The following is a 23,929-nucleotide window of genomic DNA, read 5'->3' as shown; positions in this document are numbered from 1 at the left end:
GCTGCTCCATTTTACATTTTTGCTAGCGATGCACAAGGGTTCCAGTATCTCTACATCCTCACCAACACTAGTTATTTTCTGGGTTTTTGTTTTGGAATGATAGCCGCTGTATTGGGTACCAGCTTGTCCTCATTTTTTAGTTCAGGTCCTGCTGAAGGACATTTGCTTTTGAAAGCAGAACTTGCTGTTGAGGTCCTTATTCATCTTTGTAGGGCCAGCAGCTACCATGGCACCTCACACATAATAGCTGCTGAATAAATGTCTGAGTGAGTTAATGAACTTCATAAACTGAATTCCGGAAGGGGCGGTGGTCAGTCGTGGTTGTGTTACAGAGGTGTACTCAGCACATGATCTCCTGGAATTGTCAGTAGTTGTGGGTTTGTTGGGGTTAGTAATGGTAGTCCTGACAGGAGTACCAAAGATACCACTTTCCTGTGAACACCAGTGTTTGCCTTTGCCCTTTTTTTTTTTTGGAGCGGGAAAAGGTCAAAGCGACCTGAAGCTTTCAACATTATGTATTTACACTTGTAAGTAGTATAGTAAAGTAAAGGAACAAAACTGACCAGCTTTCTTATTTCTAGACCTCTCATTCTCTTTCTGCCTAAATAATCTCATCTCCATCTTTGTCTGTCAAATTCTAATGGTTGTACTTGATGTATCCCTCCAGGCTTCTCTGTCCATGGGATTTCCCAGGCAAGAATACTGGAGTGGGTTTGCCATTTCCTCCTCGAGGGAACCTCCCCGACCCAGGGATTGAACCAGCGTCTCCTACTTGGCAGGTGGATTCTTTACTACTGATCCACCAGGGAAGCCAAATTTGATACATTAATTAATAGGAAAAAATAGGAATAGATAATAAAATAATGTATGTGGGATCATCCTGTTTTTGTTGAAGAAAAGAAGTGTATTCATGTTCATGTAGAGTAAGTGATCTGGAAAGATTTTTGTCAAGACCAGCAGTGATTGTTCTTGAATTAACACGATTTATTTGTGTTTTCTGTGTTTTTCATTTAATGTTTGTGTTTTCTGATTTTTTTTGTAAGAAACAAAATAGTAAAATTAGTACGGAAACTTTATTTTTAAAAATCCCAGCTGTCCTTTTTTGTCTAGCTCCCAGTTTCAGTATCTCAGTATTTATTAAATATGTTTTTATCCGAATGACTGAAACTTAAGGAAGAACTTGGTAAATGCCATAAATAGGCATATAGTGCTCAGAGGATTCAAAAGAGAAAGGATCATGTGTGGAAAGGATCAGTTGCAGATTATGTTTGAATTGACCTTGAAAGGCAGGGTTTTGTTTTGTTTTTTGTTTTTGTTTTTCAAGAGGATACTATAATTTAATACCCCTTTGTACCAGTGATTAACATTTTGTGGATGGGCATTTGCGGAAATGAAATTTCTTTGATTGTATTTATTCTTTAAATTCATGGCTTATATTTTTAGGATACATGCATTATCAGTCAGACTGACTTATTATCTTCTATTTAGGTTAGTATTAATAAGGTGGTTTTCCCTAAGCAAACAACAGCCTGGTGAAGTGGATTGAAGAGCCTATCGTGTGACAGGGAAATGAGCCAGGAACTAGGAAACTTCTAAATTGAAAAAGGTGAAAAATACACACGTAGTGGAGAATTAATTGCATTTAGTTATTTCTGACTTTAGGAAAAAAATAAACTTTTTGACAGTTTGATTTTCTTGCATTTTAGATCACTACACCCGGGGCAGATTCATGTCAATGTATGGCAAAACCAATACAATAATGTAAAGTAATTAGCCTCCAATTGAAATAAATAAAAGAAAAAAAAAAGAATGCCTTAAAATGCTTATTTTAAATTAAAGTATTAATTCTGATGAGTTTGGTTTGTAAAGTTTTATCTTTTGAGACAGACTATAATTCATAACCATTCATGATACTTGAAATGCTAAAAGTTTACTTCCTGAAGAAAAGTCAAATTTTATGGGCTGCTTTAGGAGCTCCCCTTTGACTTAAGATAAATATACTCCTGTGATAAAGTCATATTTCTGCAAACTAGCTCACTGAACTAATATTGGGAAATATTTAATATGCTGTCATAAGACATTAACAAAATAAATTTGTAAAAGAAAAGCAAATCTATGGGACTAAAGGTATTTTACAAATGTAGAATTTTATATATATATATATATATATATATATATATAAAGTAATTCTTAAAGTTTTAGACCTTTTCTCTTTAGAATTTTATTCTTAGAAAAAAGTTATTAAAGATCTTCTTTTACATCACTTAAAATTATTCTATTTAAAAATAATTTCTTACTCTAATTTGGATCTAAAATGGAATGAATACCATTTTTGAATTTTCAAGGCCGTTCCACATTTGGTTTCACATTTAGTGAATTTAGTCATAATATTCCCAAACCCAGTAGGATACAGTTTCTACGGTTATCAGACCCTTTGTAGAGTGACAGAGATTGGCATTCTGATTCTCATGAATCAAATTTTGGCCTTTAACTCTGTTCCCCTTTCACACTCCTTGCTAAGCTTGGGCTGTTGCTGTGCTTGAAGGCTTGGAAATTTCAAAGAAGAAAGAATTGGAGCACAAAGGCTTGGTTGATTTGAATTTGAACAAAGAATAGAAGGTTCCCTGTCTTGCACCTTTGTTGAAGAAGCCAGAAATTTAATTTAATTTAATTTTATTTTTTTTTCAGTTAAAAGTATTTTTATTGAAAAAGCACAAATGCAAAGAAATGAACAGAGGAAAATTTATGCGTCGAGACTGCAAAAGAGACATAGGCATTTAGAACAGTCTTTGGGACTCTGTGGGAGAGGGTGAAGGTGGAATGATTGGGGAGAATGGAATTGTAGCATCTATATTATCATAAGTGACCAGTCCAGAAATTTAATTTTAGAAAGTTATTTTTCAGTTTGTAAACTTCGTATACCCTGGTCTTAATTTAGTGAATAAAAGTACTGCAGCTTAAGGGAGTACTCAGTAAGAATCTTTTAAAAATTTTATCAGCTAAAGATTCTTTTTTCCTCCTTTATAGAGCTTTGATAGTCTGTGTTCCTTATATATATTCTCAACTTGGCAGTATGCTGGCTAACTCATTTAATTTTTACTTTGCTGAAGTTAAAAATTGTTAGAGTTATAATCAGGGCAGTTTGCTTATTTGAAAAAGATGAATGCTTTTTGTTTTTGCATAACTCTGTTGAGGTATGATTTGTATACAGTTAACTGTACCCATTTAACAGTGTTCAGCTTGAGTTCTGACAGAAGTATATATCTGTGAAACCATCATCACTATCAAGATATCATACATGTCCATCACCTCAAAAGCTTCCTGGGGATCGTCCCTGTGGCTCAGACAGAATCGAACCCAGGTTCGATCCCTGGATCGGGAAGATCCTCTGGAGAAGGGAGTGGCAATCCACTCCAGTATTGTTGCGTGGAGAATCCCGTGGACGGAGCCTGGTGGGCCACAGTCCGTGGGGTCTCACAGAGTTTGACACGACTGAGCGAGTAACAGTATTACACTACAACAGCTTCCCTGTGCCCATTGTAGTCCACCCCTCTGAGTTGACTCCCTGCTGTAAGCAACCACTGATCTGCTTTCTGTCACTGTGGGTTAGTGTTCATTTTCTATAGTTTTATATGAATGTACCTGTAGTATCTACTTTTTTATGTCTGGTTTCTTTCACCCAGAGTCGTGATGTAGAGATTAATGCATGTTTTCTTTTGCTTTTTTAAAAACACCATTCCAGTTGACAGTTGACTTTTTCACTTGGTAGTTGAGCACAGGGAATTGAGCAGGGTTCCTCGTGCCCATCAAATAGGCCTTCTGCAGCTTTATTAATTTGTACCTCTTTCCTAATCTCTCTTTAAGCTGTCATTTACTAGGTGCTGTATCCTATTTTATATATTCTTATTTGTCTATATTGTTGTTGTTTGGTCGCTAAGTTGTGTCTGACTCTTTGCAACCCCACGGACTGCAGCATGCTAGGCTTCCCTGTCCTTCGCCATCTCCTGGAATTTGCTTAAACTCATCTCCATTGAGTCTGTGATGCCATCCAATCGTCTCATCCTCTGTCATCTCCTTCTCCTCCTCCCCTCAGTCTTTCCCAGCATCAGGGTCTTTTCCAGTGAGTCGGCTCTTCACATCAGGTGGCCAGAGTGTTGGAGCTTCAGCTTCAGCACCAGTCCTTGTGGTGAATATTCAGGGTTGATTCCCTTTAGGATGGACTGGACTGGTTTGATCTCCTTAATGCATCTATATATATATTAACACCATTTTATAGAGGAAAAGCTGAAATTTAGAGAGGTTACAGAGAACAAACTGGTTAATGAGCTCAAGGGCTCTGGATAAGAATGCCACGGTTTAACTCTTGGGACTGTCTTTGTAACTATGTGATCTTTGGCAAGGTACTTAACTTTCTATGTCTTCTTTTCTTCACATTTATTATAAAATGGCGTGACTGATTATAGTACCTCCCTTATGGGATTGTTGAGAAGATTAAGTTAGGTATGTGAAGCACTTACAACACTGCCCAGCCTGTAGTAAGTGTCCATAAATGCTAGCTGAGATACAGCACAAGATACTTCTAGCTAGTGAGTGACAGAAGCATAAACTTAAAGCCTTATACTCAGTGCTGGCAGCACAAAATAGTGATTCAAGTCAATTTTAAAATTCATGATGGTGCTCACAAATGGAGGTTTTACTACCATGGTGACATGTCAGTATCAGCTTAGTTGGTGTTGTATGGTTGGGGACTGAGCGGGTCTGAGGCTGCCTTAGGGCATGCACATGCTTGCATGCATGATGTCTACACACATATCAGCTGTGAATATAATGCAGTTTTCAGCTTTGAAGTTCTTTTTTTTTTTTTTTTTGGTGGCACTGGGTCTTCGTTGCTGTGCACAGTCTTTCTCAAGTTGTGGTTTAAGAGCTTCTCCGATGCAGTGGCTTCTCTTGTTTCAGGGCACAGGCTCTAAAGTGCAGAGGCTTCAGTAGTCGTGGAGCGTGGGCTTAATCGTTGCAACTTGCAGTCTCCAGGGCTCGGGCTCATTAGTTGCGGCCCACTGGCTCAGTAGCCCTGTGGCATGTGGGATCTTCCCAGACCAGGGATTGAACTGGTGTCCCTTGCATTTCAAGGTGGATTCTTAACCACTGGACCACCAGGGAATCCCTAAACTTTAAAATAGTTATAGACTCACAGGGAGAAGGCAATGGCAACCCACTCCAGTACTCTTGCCTGGAAAATCCCATGGATGGAGGAGCCTGGTAGGCTGCAGGCCATGGGGTGGCTAAGAGTCAGACACGACTGAGTGACTTCACTTTCCCTTTTCACTTTCATGCATTGGAGAAGGAAATGGCAACCCACTCCAGTGTTCTTGCCTGGAGAATCCCAGGGACGGGGGAGTCTGGTGGGCTGCCATCTATGGGGTTGCACAGGGTCGGACACGACTGAAGCAACTTAGCAGCAGCAGCAGCTCAGGAAGTTAAAGTAGTGTAGGAATTCTATATACTGTAGCTAGTTTCACCAGGGGCTTGGAGGGGGCAGTGTCTTGCTATCTTATGTAGCTATTAGTATCAAAACTGGGTCATTGGACTTCCCTAGTGGTCAAGTGGTTAAGAATTCTCTTCCCAGTACAGGGGACACCAGTTTGATCCCTGATCCAGGACGATCCCACATGCCTCGGGACAGCTAAGCCCATGTACCACAACTACTGAAGCTTCTATGCCCTAGAGCCTGTGTTCTGCAACAAGAGAAGCCACTGCGATGAGAAGCCTGCACAATGCAACTAGAGAGTAGCCCCCACTCCCTGCAGCTAGAGAAAGCCTGCACTCAGCAATGAAGACCCAGCACAGCCAAATAAATAAATTAAAAAATTTAAAGGCACAGGTGATCTAAAAAAAAAAAAAAAGGAAAGTTATCATTGGTATACTCTTTAGCCCTTTATCACATTTCACCAGTTTTTACATGTACTCGTTTTTGTGTCTGTATATGCACATGTACATGTATTTTTATTGTCTGTGCATTTTTATCACATGTATATGTTCATGTAGCCATCACTTTGGTTAAGATACTGTGGAAATTCCCTGGCAGTCCAGTGGTTAGGATACTGTGCTTCCACTGCAGGGGGCAGGAGTTCAGATCCCTCGTCGGGGAACTGAGATCCCACAAGACCCGCAGTGTGGCAAAAAGAAAACAAAACACCAAAAACGATACAGAACTGTTTTTATCACCACATCTTTCTTGTGCTTCCTTTCTCCCTACCACCCTTTCCTATTCCCAGGCAACGACTAATTTGTTCTCTGTCCCTATAATTTTGTCATTTCAAGAATGTTATATAAATAGAATCATACAGTGTATAATCTTTTGAGATTGACTGTTTTCATTTAGCATAATACCCTTGAGATCCATCCAGGTTGTTTCATGTACCAGTCGTGACTGTTTTTAATTGCTGAGTACTATTCCGGTATAGAGATGTTCCGCCGTTTGTTTAATCATCCACTGAAGGATACTGAGTTGTTTCCAGCTTTTTGCTATTACAAGTACAGCTGCTATGAACAATCATATACAGGCTTTTGTGCAGACACAAATTTTCCTTTTGGGTAAATAAATGCCCAGGAGTGTGATTGCTGCCTTATATGATAAGCATGTGTTTGAATTTTTAAGAAACTACTCAGTTATTTTTCATAGAAGTTCTGCCGTTTTACATTCTACCAGCAGTGTATGAGAGACGTACGTTCTCAGCATTCTTACCACCATTTGGTATTTGCACTTTTTTATTCAGCTTTTCTCAGATGATGTGGTATCTTACGTGATTTCAATTTGCATTTCCCTTATGGCTAATAATATTGGACATCTTTTCATGTGCTATTCATATATCTTCTTTGATCAAATGTCTGTTCATGTCTGTTGTTCATTTTCAGTTGAATTGTTTTTGACTTTTGAGCTTTGAGAGTTCTTTATATATTCTAGATACAAATCCTTTGTTGGAAATGTAGTTTGTAAATAGCTTATTCTCGTCTATAGCTTGCTTTTTCATTCTTTTAACAAAGTCTAGGAGAATAGAAGTCTTAAATTTTAACAAAGTCCAGTTTACCAAGTTTTTTTCCTTTTAGAGACTGCGTGTTTGGTGTCATTTATAAGAACTCTTCAGTTGGTCTGCAAATTCTCTGAAGTTTTATACCTTTATGTCTCACATCTAAATCTATGATCAATTTTGAGTTAATCTGTATAAAGTAAGTTTCATTTTTTTTGCCACTAGCTTCAGCGCTATTTGTTGGAAAGGCTATCTGTCCTTACACTATTGAACTGCTTTTCCTTCTTCCTCAAAAATCCGTTATCTGCCCTTGTATAGATTTATATTTCGGTTCTCTATTCTGTCCTGTTGATCTTTGCGTCTATTTCACCACCAGTACCACAGTGTCTTGATTTTTGTTAGCTATATAGTAAATCTTAAAACCGGATAGTAAGATTTTTCCCCCTTTTTTTCCCCAAAATTGTTTCATTTATTTTACTTTTTTTTTCATATAAAATCTCGAATAAGCTTGTCTTTAACTACTAAAAGTGTTACTGGATTGTGACAGAAATGTTACTAAATCTAGAGGTCAGATGTTGAGTTTCCAATCCATAAACAGTGTTGTTGTGGATTGACTTGAGTCCCCCTGAAAAGTGAAAGTGTTAGTCGTGTCTGACTCTCTGTGACCCCATGGACTGTATAGCCCGTCAGGCTTCTCTCTCCATGGAATTCTCTCCAGGGAAGAATACTGGAGTGGGTAACCATTCCCTTGTCCAAGGGATCTTCCCGATCCAGGGATTGCACCTGGGTCTCCCGCATTGCAGGCAGATCCTTTACTGTCTGAGCCATCAGCGGAGTCCCTTGAGTGCCTCTAATAAACCCTAACCTCCAGTACCTCAGAATGTGACCTTATCTGAAAATAGGGTCATTCTCAATGTTATTAGTTAAGACAGATGTATACTGAAGTAGTGAGGGACTCCTGTTCCAATATGACAGGTGTCCTTAGAAAAGGCCATTTTAGACACAGGTGCGCATAGAGGGTCGATGCGTGTAGAAGCATGGAGAGGATGCTGTGTGAAGCTAGGTGTGTGCTGCCACGAGCCAAGGAGCAGCTAGAAGCTGAGAAAGATATCTGGAACATATCTTTCCCTATCACCCTTAGAGGGAGGGTGGCTCTGCTAGCACCTTGGTCTCGGACTTTTAGCTTCCAGAAATGTGACACAATCAATTTCTGTTGTTTAAGCCACTCAGTTTGAGGGACTTTGTTACAGCAGCCCTAGCAGACTAATCAAACATATATCTGTTCATTTATTTATATCTTCCTTTCAGCACACAAGCCGTATGTGTTTTGTTAAGTATATACCCAGGTGTTTCTTTTTTAAAAAATAAATGGGATTATAAATGTGTTGTTTTAATTTTGTTTCTGCATGTTCAATATATATAAAAGCACAATTGTATACAGAAATTCATTTTTTAGGTATGTTTTTCTTGTATTCTGCAACCTTGTTGAACTTATTCTAGGACTAATAAATTTTATTAGTTTTTTGTTGTTGTTACTAATTTAAAAATGTTTTTTTGAGATTCCTTGGGATGTTCTACGTAGACAGTAATGTCACATGCAAATACGGACAGTTTTCTTTTTCCAGTCTCTACACTTTCTGTTTCCTTTTCTTGTTTTGTGCTGATGGGACTTCTAGGACTCTGCTGAATATGAGTGGTGGGACTAGGCATTCTTCCCTTGTTTCCAGTGTTGAATATAGAAATCCAGTGTTTCACCACAAAGTATGATGTTTACCATAGGGTTTTTGTATATATACTTTGTCAAGGTGAAGAAGTTACTTTCTATATCTAGTCTGCTGAAAACTTTTAAAATCATGAATGCTTTTTTGGCATCATTTGGTATGATCATGTGATTTTTCTCTTTGTTATGTTAGCCTGTTGATTTGGTGGATTACATTGATGTTGGAATATTGAACCAGTTTTGGATTTCTGGAACAAATCCTACTAAGTTATGGTGTTGTATAATGGTTTTAATGTATTTTTGGACTTGATTTCCTACTATTTTATGAAGGATTTTTGCATTTTTTAAGGGGGTGGTATTAGTCTACAGTTTTCATCTTTTGTATTATCTTTGTTGGGCTTCCTTGGTGACTCAGAAAGTAAAGACTCTGCCTGCAATGCAGGAGACACAGGTTCAACCCCTGGGTCAGGAAGATCCCCTGGAGAAGGGAATGGCATCCCACTCCAGTATTCTTGCCTGGAGCTTTCCATGGACACAGGAGACTGTTGGGCTGCAGTCCATGAGATCTCAAAGAGTCAGATATGACTGAGCGACTGACACACTTGTTTTGCTTTAATATTAAAGAATTCTTCTGTGTATTCTTGCCACCTCTTCTTAATATCTTCTGCTTCTGTTAGGTCCGTACCATTTCCGTGCTTTATTGAGCCCATCTTTGGATGAAATGTTCCCTTGGTATCTCCAGTTTTCTTGAAGAGATCTCTAGTCTTTCCCATTCTAATGTTTTCCTCTATTTCTTTGCACTGATCACTGAGGGAGTGATCTCTTATCTCTCCTTGCTGTTCTTTGGTATAGCAAGATTGTTTGGCTCCATAGCAAGATTGTTTGGCCACCTGATGGGAAGAAGTGACTCATTGGGAAAGACCCTAATACTGGGAAAGATCGAAGGTGGGAGGAGAAGGGGACGACAGAGGATGAGATGGTTGGATGGCATCACCAACTCAGTGGACATGAGTTTAAGTAAACTCTGGGAGTTGGTGATGGACAGGGATACCTGGCTTGCTGCAATCTACGGGGTCTCAAAGAGTTGGACACAACTGAGCAACTGAACTGAACTGAATATTAAATAATCCGAAGTTCACAGAATTTGTTCGCATTAGTTCTCTGCTGTTTTCTGGAAGAGATTGTGTAGAATTGGTATTCTTTTAAAATTGTTAGATTTTTACCAGTGAAAGCATCAGGCCTGAATATCTTTTTTCAGGAGATTTTAAACTACAAATTCAATTTGTCGCATAGTTATAGGACTGTTCAGATTATCAGTTTCATCTTGGGTGAGTTTTGGTAGTTTGACTTATGAAGAATTGGTCTACTTCATCTGAATTGTCTGGTTTATATTCATAGAGTTGTTTGTAATATTACTTATATATTTTTAGCATTTTTATTGGAAAGTGAAAGTTAGTTTTGGCTGTGCCGGGTTGTCATTGCTGCGTGCAGTCTTTCCCTAGTTGCAGAGTGTCGGGGCTACTCTTTCTTTGAGGCTTTTCATTGTGCTGGCTTCTCCTGTTGGAGAGCCTGGGCTTTAGAGTGTGGGCTTCAGTAGTTGTGGCACACGGGCATGCCACTCTGAAGCATGAGGGATCTTCCTGGGCCAGGGATCGAACCTGTGTCCCCTGCATTGGCAGGCGGATTCTTAACCACTGGGCCACTAGGAAAGTCCTTCCTTATTATATTTTTAATGTCGGTACAGTCTCTAGTGATACCCTCTTCTTCATTCTTGAAATTGGTTAAGTTGTGTTTCTCTGTCTTTTTAAGTCATTCGTACTAGAACCCTATCAATTGTACTAAAGTTTTCAAAGAACCATCTCTTGGGTTGAGTGATATTTTTTAAAAAATTGATTTTCTGATTTTAGTGTCATTGACTTCTCTTCTTTATTATTTCCTTTCCTTTGCTTGCTTTTGCTTTATTTTGCTCTTTTTGGTAATTATGAATAACACTACTCTGTTATGAACATTCATAGGCACATTTTTGCTTCAGTTCAGGTCAGTCGCTCAGTCGTGTCCAACTCTTTGCAACCCCATGGACTGTAGCGTGCCAGGCCTCCCTGTCTATCACCAACTCCCAGAGCTTGCTCAAACTCCTGTGCATTTAGTAGGTGATGCCATCCAACCATCTCATCCTTTGTCGTCCCCTTCTCCTCCCGCCTTCAGTCTTTCCCAGCATCAGGATCTTTCCCAATGAGTCAGTTCTTCCCATTAGGTGGCCAAAGTATTGGAGTTTCAGCTTCAGTATCAGTCCTTCCAATGAGTATTCAGGACGGATTTCCTTTATGATAGAGTGGTTTGATCTCCTTTCTGTCCAAGGGACTCTCAAGAGTCTTCTCCAACACCATAGTTCAAAAGCGTCAATTCTTCGGCACTCAGCTTTCTTTATAGTTCAACTCTCGCATCCATACATGACTACCAGAAAACCGATAGCTTTGACTAGACGGACCTTTGTTGGCAAGTGATGTCTCTGCTTTTTAATATGCCATCTAGGATGGTCATAACTTTTCTTCCAAGGAGCAAGTGATCTTAATTTCATGGCTGCAGTAACCATCTGCAGTGATTTGGGAGCCCCCCAAAAATAGTCTCTCACGGTTTCCAATGTTTCCCTGTCTACTTGCCATGAAGTGATGGGACTGGATGTCGTGGTCTTAGTTTTCTGAATGTTATGCTTTAAGCCAAGATTTTTTATTGTTGTTGTTTTGTTTTTTTACAGTCCAGGTCTTTATTTTTACACCCATCAGGCCATGAATTCATAGGGAATGGGCTCCAACATTTCGGGTTCCTTTCCATTGGTCCTCACAAAGTGTGCTTCTCTGGATGGAGCAGGCTGGCGCTTCAGCTGAACCCAAGTCCCTTTCTCTTTGGCTTCCTTCTTTTTCTGATCGTTTTCCTTCACACGTTTCAGAAAGCTATCTCGGCTCTTAGAGTGCTTTGTATGCTCGATACGCTCATTAATTCTCTTGGCAAGAATCTTGCCCTTAACTTGTTTGTTTACAGTGATGCCAACAGCATGCTGGGTGATTGTAAACACTCCCAGTTTTGCCATGGTAACATTTGTGGGGCATTCCTTGTTGAACAGTACCCATTCCCTTGATATCTACAATATGCCCCCTCTTGTAGATTCGCACCTATGTGGCCAAAGGAACAACTCCGTGTTTTCTAAAAGGCCTAGAGAACATGTAGCGGGTGCCCCTCCTCTTTCCCTTTGTGTTGGTCGTTTTGGCGGATTAGCCTGAGGGGCCGGGGGAGAGATAGAAGGCGGCGGGATAAGCTGACTTTTTCACTCTCCTCTTTCACTGTCATCCAGAGGCTCTTTGGTTCTTTGCTTTCTGCCATAAGGGTCTTGTCATCTGCGCATCCGAGGTTATTGATATTTCTCCTGGCAGTCTTGAGTCCGGCTTGTGCTTTGTTGAGTCTGGCATTTTGCATGATGTACTCTGCATAGAAGTTAAATAAGCAGGATTATTTTTGCTTAGACATGATTTAAAGTTATTTGGGGTAATTCCTAGGAGTGGAATTGCAGGGTCATGTGAAAGTTTTATGTTTAACTGCTTGAATAGTCGCGAAATTGTTTTCCATAGTGGTTGCCTCATTTTGCATTCCTGTCAGCAAACTTTTTTTTGTACCTAGCCCAGCAATCTTCCTCTCTTATGGAGTTGGTAGTTCATTTATATATAATGCAGTTGGTGAGGTACTTGGGTTAAATCCGCCATCTTGTCATTCGATTTCAGTGTTTCCAAACTCTTTTTCTTTTTCTCTCTCCTGTCTTGACTTCTTTTGTATTACTGTGTTTCTCTCTCTGATTACCTAGTTAGTTGTGCATTCTTGTATTGCTTACCCCAGAAATTAGGATATGTACTCTTGACTTACAATATTCTAATAAAAATAATAACTTTGGTCACTCTCCCATTAGTGTTCCTCTGACCCCTGTCTTTATCATTTTATTATTACACATAATTATTTTGTATTTTATATGTCTTTAAGGCATTGTGTTTTGTCTTTAAGAGAATCCGTTCCGTCGCTCAGTCGTGTCCGACTCTTTGCGACCCCGTGGACTGTAGCCTACCAGGCTTCTCCATCCATGGGATTCTCCAGGCAAGAATACTGGAGTGGGTTACCGTTTCCTTCTCCAGGGGATCTTCCCGACCCAGGGATCGAACCCGGGTCTCCCGCATTAGAGGCAGACGCTTTAACCTCTGAGCCACGAGGGAAGCCCTTACAGAGAATATTCATTTCTATTTTTCCCACACATTCACCTATTTGTGGCTTTTAATTCCTTTAGAATTTTCATCTTGGATTACTTTTATCTTTTAGTGTAGGTTTGGGCCAGTAATTTTTCTGTTTTTGCCTATCCAAAAATGTCTTTACTTTGCCTTCACTTATTAAAGGGTATTTCTGCTGACCATAGTATTATGGTGAGCAGTTGTTTTCTCTTAGTTCTTTGAATAAGCCATTCTGTTGTTTTCTAGCATTCCAAAGTCCAGCAGTAGTTGTCCTGTTGAAGGTAAGGTATGTTTCGACCCCCCCGCCCCGCACCGGTTGTTTTTCCGATATTTTTCGTTGGTTTTCCACAGTTTAAATGTGATATGTTTAGGTATGTTTTTTGTATATATTCTTCTGGGGATTTGCATAACTTTTTGAATCTATAAAAAAGTGAAAGTGAAGTCGTTCAGTCATGTCCGACTCATTGTGACCCCATGGACTGTAGCCTACCAGGCTCCTCTGTCCATAGGATTTTCCAGGCAAGAGTACTGGAGCCGGTTGCCAGATCTATGGGTTGTCTTTAATCAGTTTTGACAAATTCTTGACCATCATCTTGTTATATATTGCCTCTGTTCCTTCTTTCTTCCCTCTTTTGAGGTTCCAGTTACGTATATCCTAAACATTTTCGTGTGTTTTACACGTCTACTATGTTTTTTTCTGTATTTTTTCAGTAGGTTTTGGTCTGTGTGCTTCTGGTTTGGATATTTTCTATTGCCTTGTTTTCCATTTTGTCTGTTCTTTCTTCTGGTATATCTAATGAGCTCTTTACAGCATCATTTATGTATTTCACTTACAGAATTTCCATTTGGTCCTTCTTATGATCGATTCCAATTTTCTGGAATCCTTCATCTTTTATTTTCTCAAACATATTTCTCATGTACCGTCTTGGGACTGAGCTGACTTGAGGCTGGGTTTCAGTTTTGACCGGCCTCTGCCTCCCTGTCATTTGCCCCCACTGCTGACATGTGGTCACTCAGGGGAGGGGCTTCCAGCTGCGAGTGAGTTATGCCCATTTCCCCTAGCTGGACTTGAGCCTCTAATTTATGTTTCCTCATACTGATAACACTGCCAAAATCTCCACTCTGCTTTTCAGAGGCATTGTACTTAGCTTCCTAACCTCCTGCCCTATGCATTTCCAGACTTTTTAAATATCTTGAAGGGAAAATTAGCTCTGTGTCAGGCCCAAACCTCGGAACTTCCCTGTTCACCCATTTGTCCCTTTTGTTTTGAATTTTGTCTGTAGTCTTTTTTTTTCCTTCTACTTTTTATTTTATATTGGAGCATCATCGATACAGTGTTGTGTTAGTTTCAGGGGGTACAACAAGGTGATTCAGTTATATACATACATGTACTGTCTACGGTCTTGCACGACTACCAGAGCCCTGCTGGTTTCTTGGTTCTCTAGCATCAGCCTGGGCAAAAGTTGCATCTCAGTCTCTTGCCTTACACCCAGGTTCAGCAGATACCTCCTTGGAGAAGTGGCCTCGCTTATCGGGCCACCTCTGCATGCTTCCCTGCTCTCTGATTCCTGGTCTGTCTAGTTCTTTTCCTTCAGTAGTTCTCTGGTAGCCTTCAAGAGTTACTTTAAAACTTTTCCTATATTTTGAAGTTGTTCTTGATGGGAACATTGATTTAATTTAAAGTTATTCATTTAAAATGATTTCTTCATGCTTGGAAGTTCTGGTTGCATATAGTTTGTTATATGTTATTATATATAAATATATGTTATATTATTATATATAGTGTATATATATACTATTATATGTAGTGTTATTTTATATATTACTATATACTATGTAGTAATAGTGATAATAAGTGGTAAAGTGATTGTCCCATATAGTTATGTATCATTTATCACATCTCTTACACAGTTAACTTCTTTGAACACCAGTTTCTCTAAGTGACGCTCGGTTTTGTGACGGCGTTGTGTATAGAAGGCTTCTGGAAAATGTTTTATATCAATGTAGAAATAAATTGATTGAGTCTTAGTGGAAAGGCCTTGTGGTGAGAATATGTTACGAGGTAAAAGTCAGCAATGACTCTGAAACTGATTATATAAACATGTGAAAAAAATATTTGGTAGTCAAAAGCCCAGATGTACATTTCTTGGGGTAATTGATGATTTTAGTATGGTTTTATGTTTGGGGCCACTATTTTTTCTTTTTGTTTCCTTAATATCAGCTTACAGTGTTAGCTCTGTTTACATCATGTGATTTCAGAGTTCAAAGAACTCTAATGTGTGTTTTTAAATTTTGCTTTTAATGTAAAAAGAACAGGAAAATATGAGACCAAAGTGATATCTCTTCCTTTACCTGCCACCTCAAAATGTGTCCCACTGTGTATAACGACTGCTCTTCCTCTCCTACCCTCTCCTTTCATTTTTTGTCCTCCTTTCCTATTGATACATGTTAGCTGGCAAAAATACAGAAATTGAAGTACTTAAGAAAAACAAATTTGAAATCTCTTGTAATCCCATTACCAAGCAGTAATCAGGTTTCTGAGCATTTGACACGTATCTTTTGTGGGGTTTTCTATGTAAAATGAACTGTATGTATTGTTATTTGTCGTTCTCAGCCAGGCCTTTTCATTAATATCACCTGTAATAATTAAAATATCTGTATAGATTCTGCAATACACCTCATACTTAACCAAATCAGAATCTCTAGGGGTAGGGTGAAGAGGGTTTTGTTGAGAAAAACAAAAAACTTCCCTTCAGAAAATTTTAATTGCCTTCAGAAATCTTCTAAAACAGAAAAAACCAAGAATATCGCCATATTATATGTGAAGAAAACTTTGACTTGTATACAACTGTCCATCTAATGATTTGGTTTGGACTTTTTCCCAGCCATTCCGCCCTGGGGTGAATTTGGACTGCTGTCGGGATTTCCGCCATCTCTCTGTGCGCTCTGTTATTCTATCTGTGTGGAGTACGGACGTGTCACACTTCCCTGCCGCAGGCTCTGTCAGTGGGCTCACAGTGAGTGCTCGAGGCTCATGGAGCTGTTTGGTGTTCCTTGGCCTGAAGATATGGAATGCAGTAGGTGCGAAAATCATAGATTTTTCATGGACCATTGCTTCTTTTGCAGCATATTTAAAATTATTTGTCTTCTAGTTCATCAGTTTTTAAGAACTTTTCGAAGTGTGTATGTTACTTATAATTTTGAACAGAAGTTTCATGCCTCAGAGCTGTTCATTTCCTTAGGAATTTGGAATAGAATGAAAAAGGTGGAAAAAGAAAAACATTTCAGTGAAGAAAATTTTAAAGTAATTAAGAAAAACATAAGATATTGATTGTTTGATATCTTTCCCTTAGTTTTTTTTTTTTTTTTTTTTCTGGTTATAAAAGTAATGCCATTTATAAAGCATTAGAAGATATAGAGAACATAATCATTTGTTGCCTCATTATTAAATATCTCTAATGACTTAATGGGACTCAAATATCTTTATGATTTCGGTGTTATTGACTACAGTAGTTCTGTCATTTCTGTTTTTCTTCCTTTTTTTCAATTTTGGTTTTTTGATCATGCAACATGTGGGATCTTAGTTCCCTGATCAGAGATAGAACCCGTGGCCTCTGCACTGGAAGCACGGAGTCAACCACTGGACTGCCAGGAAAGTCCCTTTGTTCTGTTTTACTATCATGTATTACCATACCCAGACCCAGAAAATGTCAGATGCTTTTCAAATCACTTCCAATATATAGATTGTAAGCATTTCCTAAAGGTTTGAGGACATTTACCTGACAGTCTTATAGATTTGTTTAAGAGAACATAATTGTTAGTAATAACGTGTATGGTAGTAATACTGCATTTTTTTATACTATAATGTTTTGCCTTTTCGTGTTCTTAAATGTTTCAAGGATAAAGCATAGATGAATACCTATAAAGCTCTTACTGTCTAGCTTTGTCCAATAATATTTTGCAGTGTTTGCTTCAGACTTTTTTTTTTTTTTTTGGCTTGCAGGATCTTAGTTCCCCCAACTAAGGATGGAACCTGGGGCCCAGACAATGAGAATACCAAGTCCTAACCATTGGACCACCAGGGAATGCCCCAGATTTCTTTTGTAAAGAAATAAAGCAGTACAGGTAGAGTTGAAGATTCCTTCGTTAGTATTCATCTTGATTTCATTTCCTTCTTTTCTCCCCAGAGATGAGATCATCAGTGTTGAATCTGTCGTTAATTCTTCTTGTGTTTGTTTTTATACTCTTAGTGTACATCACAAGCATATCCATAAGCAACATTCTATGCTTTTTTACGTTCCATATATATATATATAAATATATAATGTTGTACATGTATGTGTGTTTATATCTGTATCTGTTGTTTATATTTGTTAGCCTGGTTCTTTCCTCTTAATTGCTGTGTAATGGCCAATTGTGTTAATACTACTATCTGTAGTTACTTAGCCATCTTCTACTGATGGTCATTTAAGTTATTTCCAAGGGTTTGCTATTATGGGCAGTGCTGCACAGAACACTTAATTCTCCTTCATGTTTAAAATCAATTTTATTTATCATCTGTCAATAGCCCTTGGAGATAGGTAAAAAGCCCACGTTGTCACTGTCATTTGATAGATGGAGAAACTTAAAACATGTGTTAGTTACTTGTAGTCAGTTCACTGACAGCTGGCTTTCTTTGTCTACTCTGTCTTTCACCTGTTTGACATACTCTCTTGTCTAGACCCATCAAACCATTCATCCACTGTCTCCCCAAAACCTTATAGTATTTATCGTTCCTCTTTTAGAAATCTAAATTTATTGGTATTTATAACAACAGTTATGAATTACCTCGGCAGGAATCCTATTTTAAGTTTTGTGTCTAACTACAATTGTTTAGTGGTCTTTTTATTTTAATAGATTATGTACAGTTATAGAAATGTCATTATGATCTCTGTTTTGTTAGTATTAAATCTGTTTTATGTCCTCAGTGTTTTGCCTGGAGTTGCCTAACTCTGAATTCTTCCTTAACTTCTGACAAACTGATCTCTCATAATAACCTTTCATTCTTCCACATCTCTCATATCCTTGTTCATACTGTACCTCTTCTTCAGTTTTATGGATACCCCAAAGTTATGGGGTTTGATCTCAGCTTTCCTAATAGCTCCCTTCCTGATCTCATTTCTTTTCTTACTTAGGTTAAACTTTGTTGTCTGTCACATAAAATAGTACTTTTGCTAACAATTTCAACTTATTCCATCTACTGTGCTTGTTCAGATCTCTAGCTGGACCAATTCAACTAATTTATTACAAATTAATTATGCTGCATATTTAATTATTTAAATCATAGCAACACCTTTTTTTTTTTATTACAGTCCAAATTCTATCATTGTTTTATTATATTTGCTTTATCACATCTGTCCATCCCTCTACTGATCTACTAATCTACATTACTCTTTGAGTGTATTTAAAAATAAAAGAGAGACAACAGTTACTGTCCTCACAAATATTTTATTAGGTCCTTCACCAAACATTTGTCTGTAGTGTTTTTTTTTTTTTTCCTTCCGTTTAAAACTTTACAAGGAAATGCACAGATCTAAAGACAGCACCTGAGTTTTGATAAAAAACCTGCAGCTTAGAAAGCCAAATCCTTAGAAGGGTGTAGAACCTGATCATTACCATTGCCTCACGCTCTCATGCTCCTTGCTAGTCAGCCCATGTCTGTGCCATCCTCTGGAGGCAACTGCTGTTTAGCATCCTTCCTAGATGATCACTGTGTGTATTCTAGAGCTTCATACAAATGAAGCCATACGTGTATAACTCTCATTGTGCTTGAGTGAAGAGTGCTCTTCTTTGCTCTGTTTTCAAGACTCATTAATGGTTTTGTGTTCATTAATAGTTCTTTCCTTTTTCTTGTCTTCCATTGTATAGATTACTATATTTGGCTTATCCATTCTCCTGTTGCTAGACAGTTTAAACCATAGCCGCTCTGTTTGCTCTTTGTCTTTAGTCAGTTTTCAGTGTGGTCAACGGGAAAGTTTCTATTCATTCTCCCCAGCACTTATGCCAAATCTACGTCACTCACTTCAAACCTATATTTCATTTCACAGTCATTCCGTATGTGACCCTTACTCCCCTCAACCTCAGTCTGTCCTCCTTCCCTGAAAATCACTTCAGCATTTTGTGCACACTATTGTGGTCTGCTAGTCTGCTACATGTCACTCAGTCCAGTCCTTCTCAATTTCCTTTCTTGCATCTTCTTCTTCCTGGTGCTTCTTAGCAATCTGTTTCTGTTCTTTTTGATTCTACATGTTTCCTCTGGATAATTTCATCTCACTGATTTTAACCGTTCCCCACACGCTGATGCCTCCTAAATCCAAATCTATACCCTTGTCATCTTTCTGGTAAGTTCCAAATCTGCCTAACAAGCAGCCGTTGGATATCCTAACCTGAATTTGTCTCAAGTACCTCAACTTCAACATGTCTAAAATTGATTTTACTCCTTGCTCATTTTATTTTTTTTAATTCCTAGAAGGCATATTCCTCCTTCATTGACCCAAGCTCCCACAATCCAGTCAGTTGTAGATTCTGTTGCTTTTATTTAACTAATTTCACAGCTGTCTCATTCTCATTGCCTGATCTGGTTTTAGTTATGGCTCATCGGATATCTCTGCTCTCAATTTTGTACAGCTCAAATGTCTTCCATACTCCTTCTAGTCATCTTTCTAATTAACTTGTATGTGGGGTGAGCGCTCAGTCATGTAGAACTTTTTGAGACCCCGTGGACTATATATATAGCCCACCAGACTCCTCTGTCCATGCATGAAATTTTCCAGGCAAGAATATTGGAGTGGGTTGCCATTTCCTTCTCCAGGGAATCTTTCCGACCCCAGGATCGAACCCACGTCTCTTGTGTCTCCTGCAGTAGCAGGCAGGTTCTTTACCAGTTGAGCCACCAGGGAAGCTGTTAAGTTGGGTAAGGGCCATATGAATATATTTAGTCAACAGTTATCCATTCAGCAAATATCAATTGGATGTCTTCCATGTGGTTGACCGGAGAAGGCAGTGGCAACCCACTCCAGTACTCTTGCCTGGAAAATCCCATGGGCGGAGGAGCCTGGTGGGCTGCAGTCCATGGGGTCACTAAGAGTCGGACACAGCTGAGCGACTTCATTTTCACTTTTCACTTTCATGCATTGGAGAAGGAAATGGCAACCCACTCCAGAGTTCTTGCCTGGAGAATCCCAGGGACGGGGTGACCCTAGTGGGCTGCCGTCTGTGGGGTCACACAGAGTGTGACGTGACTGAAGTGATTGAGCAGCAGCAGCATGTGCTAGACACTACTCCAGATAGTGGAGATGAGTAGTGAACAAAACCTGGTCTGTTCTAATGGAGCTACAGTTCAAGTGATGGCTGTAATGGTAGAATATAGATAAGCAGATAATGTCAGATAGCAGTGACTGCCAATAAGAAAGAATAGAGTTAGGTGACAGTGATACAGTATGGAGACATTAGGGAAGTCCTTTTTTAATAAGGAGACAGTGTGACAGGGACGTGAATGAAATGAGAAAACAAATGATACAGATATCTAGGGAAGATCGGTCCAGGCAGAGGAAGCAGAGCAACAAGTGCAGAGGCTCTGAAGTGGAAGCGTGCTGGTTATATTCACAGAACAACGGGGACACCACAGAGGCTCGAGCCGTGTGAGTAAGGGAGAAGGGAAGGAAATTCGATCAGAAAGCACTGGGGTTGGGAGGTGTCTTTAGAGCTCCTTTATGGAATTTGGATTTGATTCTGAGTGAGTCAGAAGATGTTGAGCGGAAGAGACATGATCATGAGCACAGGGGTGGCATGTCTTTAAAGAATCACCCTGGTTCTTGTGTACAAATGGAGATGAAGTGGAAGCCACTCCAGAAATCCAAGGATGAGGTACTAATCGCTCAAACTGGGTGGATGCTGTGGAGGACGTGGAAAGTGGTCAGATACTAGATACATTGCGAAATCGAATGACAGGAAGTGCTGGTAGGTTGTGAGGTGGATACTCAGAAGCAGTTTCAAGGAGGACCCCAGGGGTTTCGGCCTGAGCAACTAGAAGAGTGGGATTATCATTTGTGAAAATGGAGAAACTAAGGAGTGGAAATCAAGAGTTTGGTTTTGGAAGGATTGGAAAGTAAGGAGTGTGTCTGTGATGAGTTGGTGGTTGGATGTAGAGATGTGTCCATTGATACGTTTATGTCAGTGTTTACACACACACGCATACACATGTTTCTGAAAGTGCTTACCTCTTGTGCTTACAGTTCATGCGCTCTTCGTGCCCCAGCAACACTACACACACCCTGCTTGAACTTCTGTGCCTTTGCTCGCATTTTTTGTTAGAATACTGATTGCCATACTGCCAGTACAGGCAAATACTGATTCAAAAATCCTGTGTTGAGGGGCTGACATGAAGTCTTTCATAATTTTGATTGCTTCATATATCATGCTGCTGTATCTTGTATTGTGTTTACAAGTTTGTGCCTTCTTTTGAACTCAAGGATAGAGTGTTTTTTAGGTGTTTTTCTCTTAAAGCCCTGGCTTACTGCAGAGTTCTAATAAATGCCTCTGTGAATGAGTTTCTGTCATTTCTCTTTATAATCCAAGCCTTGTGAAGAAAACGGTTTGTATTAATCAGCTTCAGTATAAGCTTATACATGTATTTAGCAAACTTAATATCAGTGACAGTTTCTTGGAAACGATTTGATCCATGTAACTACTGAAATTCTAGTTGATGGGAGTCTGAGGGCTTAGAAACTGGTGCTGCCAAGAAAACTGAAAATGCAGGAAGTTCATGAGAACAGTACTTGCGATCATGTGAGAATGTCTGCAGCACGTCCCTGATTTTTTCTGTACTGTGCGTGTGATGCTTTCTCAAGTCTGGAAAACTGTCAAAATGCAGATTTCTTGGGCCCTAACATAGGCATAATGAAATAGAATTTGAGGTGCTGAAGAATGTCTCATCCTCTCCTACCCTCTCCCCATGTCCATAAGTGTCTTCTCCACGTCTGTTTCTCCATTGTTGCCCTATAAATAGATTCTTCAGTAGTGCTTTTCTAGATTCCATATATATGCATTCGAATACAATATTTACCTTTGTCTTTCTTACTCACTTCACTCTGTGTGATAGCTTCTAGGTTCATCCACCTCATCAGAACTGACTCAGATGCCTTCCTTTTGATGGCTGAGTCATATTCCATTGTGCATATGTACCACAATTTCTTTATCCATTCATCTGTCAATGGACAACTAGGTTGCTGCAGTGAACAATGGGATACATGGGTCTCTTTCAACTTTGGTTTCCTCAGGGTATATGCCTAGGAGTGGGATTGCTGGGTCATATGGCGGTTTTATTCCTAATTTTTTAAGGAATCTCCATACCGTCTTCCATAGTGGCTGTATCAATTTACATTCCCATCAACAGTGCAAGAGTGTTCCCTTTCCTCCACACACTCTCGGCATTTATTGTTTGTAGATGTTTTTGATGATGGCCGTTCTGGCCGCTGTGAGGTGATATCTCATTGTAATTTTGATTTGCATTTCTCTAATAATGAGCAGTGTTGAGCATCTTTTCATGTGTTTGTTATCCATCTGTATGTCTTCTTTGGAGAAATGTCTGTTTAGGTCTTTTTCCCACGTTTTGGTTGGGTTGTTTGTTTTTCTGGCATTGAGTTGTAGGAGCTGCTTGTATATTTTGGAAATTAATTCTTTGTCAGTTATTTCATTTGCTATTATTTTCTCCCATTCTGAGGGCTGTCTTTTCACCTTGCTTATCGTTTCCTTTGCTGTGCAAAAGATTTCAGGTTTAATCAGTTCCCACTTGTTCACTTTTGTTTTTATTTCCATTACTCTAGGAGGTGGGTCATAGAGTATCTTGCTTTGATTTACGTCATTGAGTGTTCTGCCTATGTTTTCTTCTAAGAGTTTTATAGTTTCTGATCTTACATTTAGGTCTTTAATCCATTTTGAGTTTATCTTTTTGTAGGTGTTAGAAGTGTTCTAATTTCATTATTTTACATGTAGCTGTCCAGTTTTCCCAGCCCCGTTTATTGAAGAGCCCGTCTTTGCCCCATCGTAAATTCTTGCCTCCTTTGTCAAAAATAAGGTACCCATAGGTGCATGGGTTTATTTCGGGCTTTCTCCCTTGTTCCATCAGTCTATATTTCTATTTTTGTGCCAGTACCATACTATCTTGATGACTGTAGCTTTGTAGTATAATCTGAAGTCAGGAAGGTTGATTCCTCCAACTCCATTCTTTGTCAGGACTGCTTTGGCTGTTTGGGATCTTTTGTGTTTCCATATGAATTGTGCAATTTTTTGTGCTAGTTCTGTGAAAAATGCCATTGGTAATTTGATAGGGATCGCGTTGAGTCTGTAGATTGTGTTTGGTAGTATAGTCATTTTCACAGTATTGACTCTTCCTACCCAGAAACATGGAATATCTCTCCATCTGTTTGTGTCATCTTTGATTTCTTTCACCAGTGTCTTATACTTTTCTGTGTACAGTTCTTTTGTCTGCTTAGGTAAGTTTATTCCTAGATATTTAATTGTTTTTGTTGCGGTGGTGAATGGGATTGATTCCTTAGTTTCTCTTTCTGATTTTTCATTGTTAGTATATAGAAATGCAAGTGATTTCTGTGTATTGATTTTGTGTCCTGCAACTTTGCTAAATTCACTGATTAGCTCTAGTCATTTTCTGATACTGTCTTTAGGGTTTTCTATGTACAGTATCATGTCATCTGTAAACAGTGAGAGCTGTACTTCTTCTTTTCTGATCTGAATTCCTTTTATTTCTTTTTCTTCTCTGATTGCTGTAGCTAGGACTTCCAGAACTATTTTGAATAATAGTGGTGAAAGTGGACACCCTTATGTTGTCCCTGATCTTAGGGGGAATGCTTTCAGTTTTT

At 39.0% G+C, this 23,929-nt stretch overlaps 3 pseudogenes across 1 annotated transcript in view; 1 reads left to right on the top strand and 2 right to left on the bottom strand.

Moving 5' to 3' along the window:
• The window catches only part of LOC148777524 (acidic leucine-rich nuclear phosphoprotein 32 family member D-like), a 146,973-nt pseudogene that overhangs the window by 11,422 nt on the left and 111,622 nt on the right, over positions 1–23,929 (bottom strand).
• LOC148777525 (acidic leucine-rich nuclear phosphoprotein 32 family member D-like) overlaps positions 1–23,929 on the top strand; it is a 145,455-nt pseudogene that overhangs the window by 17,796 nt on the left and 103,730 nt on the right. Inside the window, exons 4-5 of the transcript XR_016037538.1 lie at positions 15,899–16,094; positions 17,017–17,138. The product of XR_016037538.1 is annotated as an acidic leucine-rich nuclear phosphoprotein 32 family member D-like (transcript). The remainder of the gene's footprint in view (positions 1–15,898; positions 16,095–17,016; positions 17,139–23,929) is intronic.
• LOC148777526 (large ribosomal subunit protein eL21 pseudogene) lies at positions 11,131–12,017 on the bottom strand (annotated as a pseudogene).

The sequence above is a fragment of the Moschus berezovskii genome, chromosome 6 (assembly GCF_049115385.1).
Source record: "Moschus berezovskii isolate FMDL1 chromosome 6, NW_MosBer_1.0, whole genome shotgun sequence".
NCBI lineage: Eukaryota > Metazoa > Chordata > Mammalia > Artiodactyla > Moschidae > Moschus > Moschus berezovskii.
Note: the sequence above shows the minus strand (reverse complement) of the source record. Positions and strands in the feature narration are given on the sequence as shown.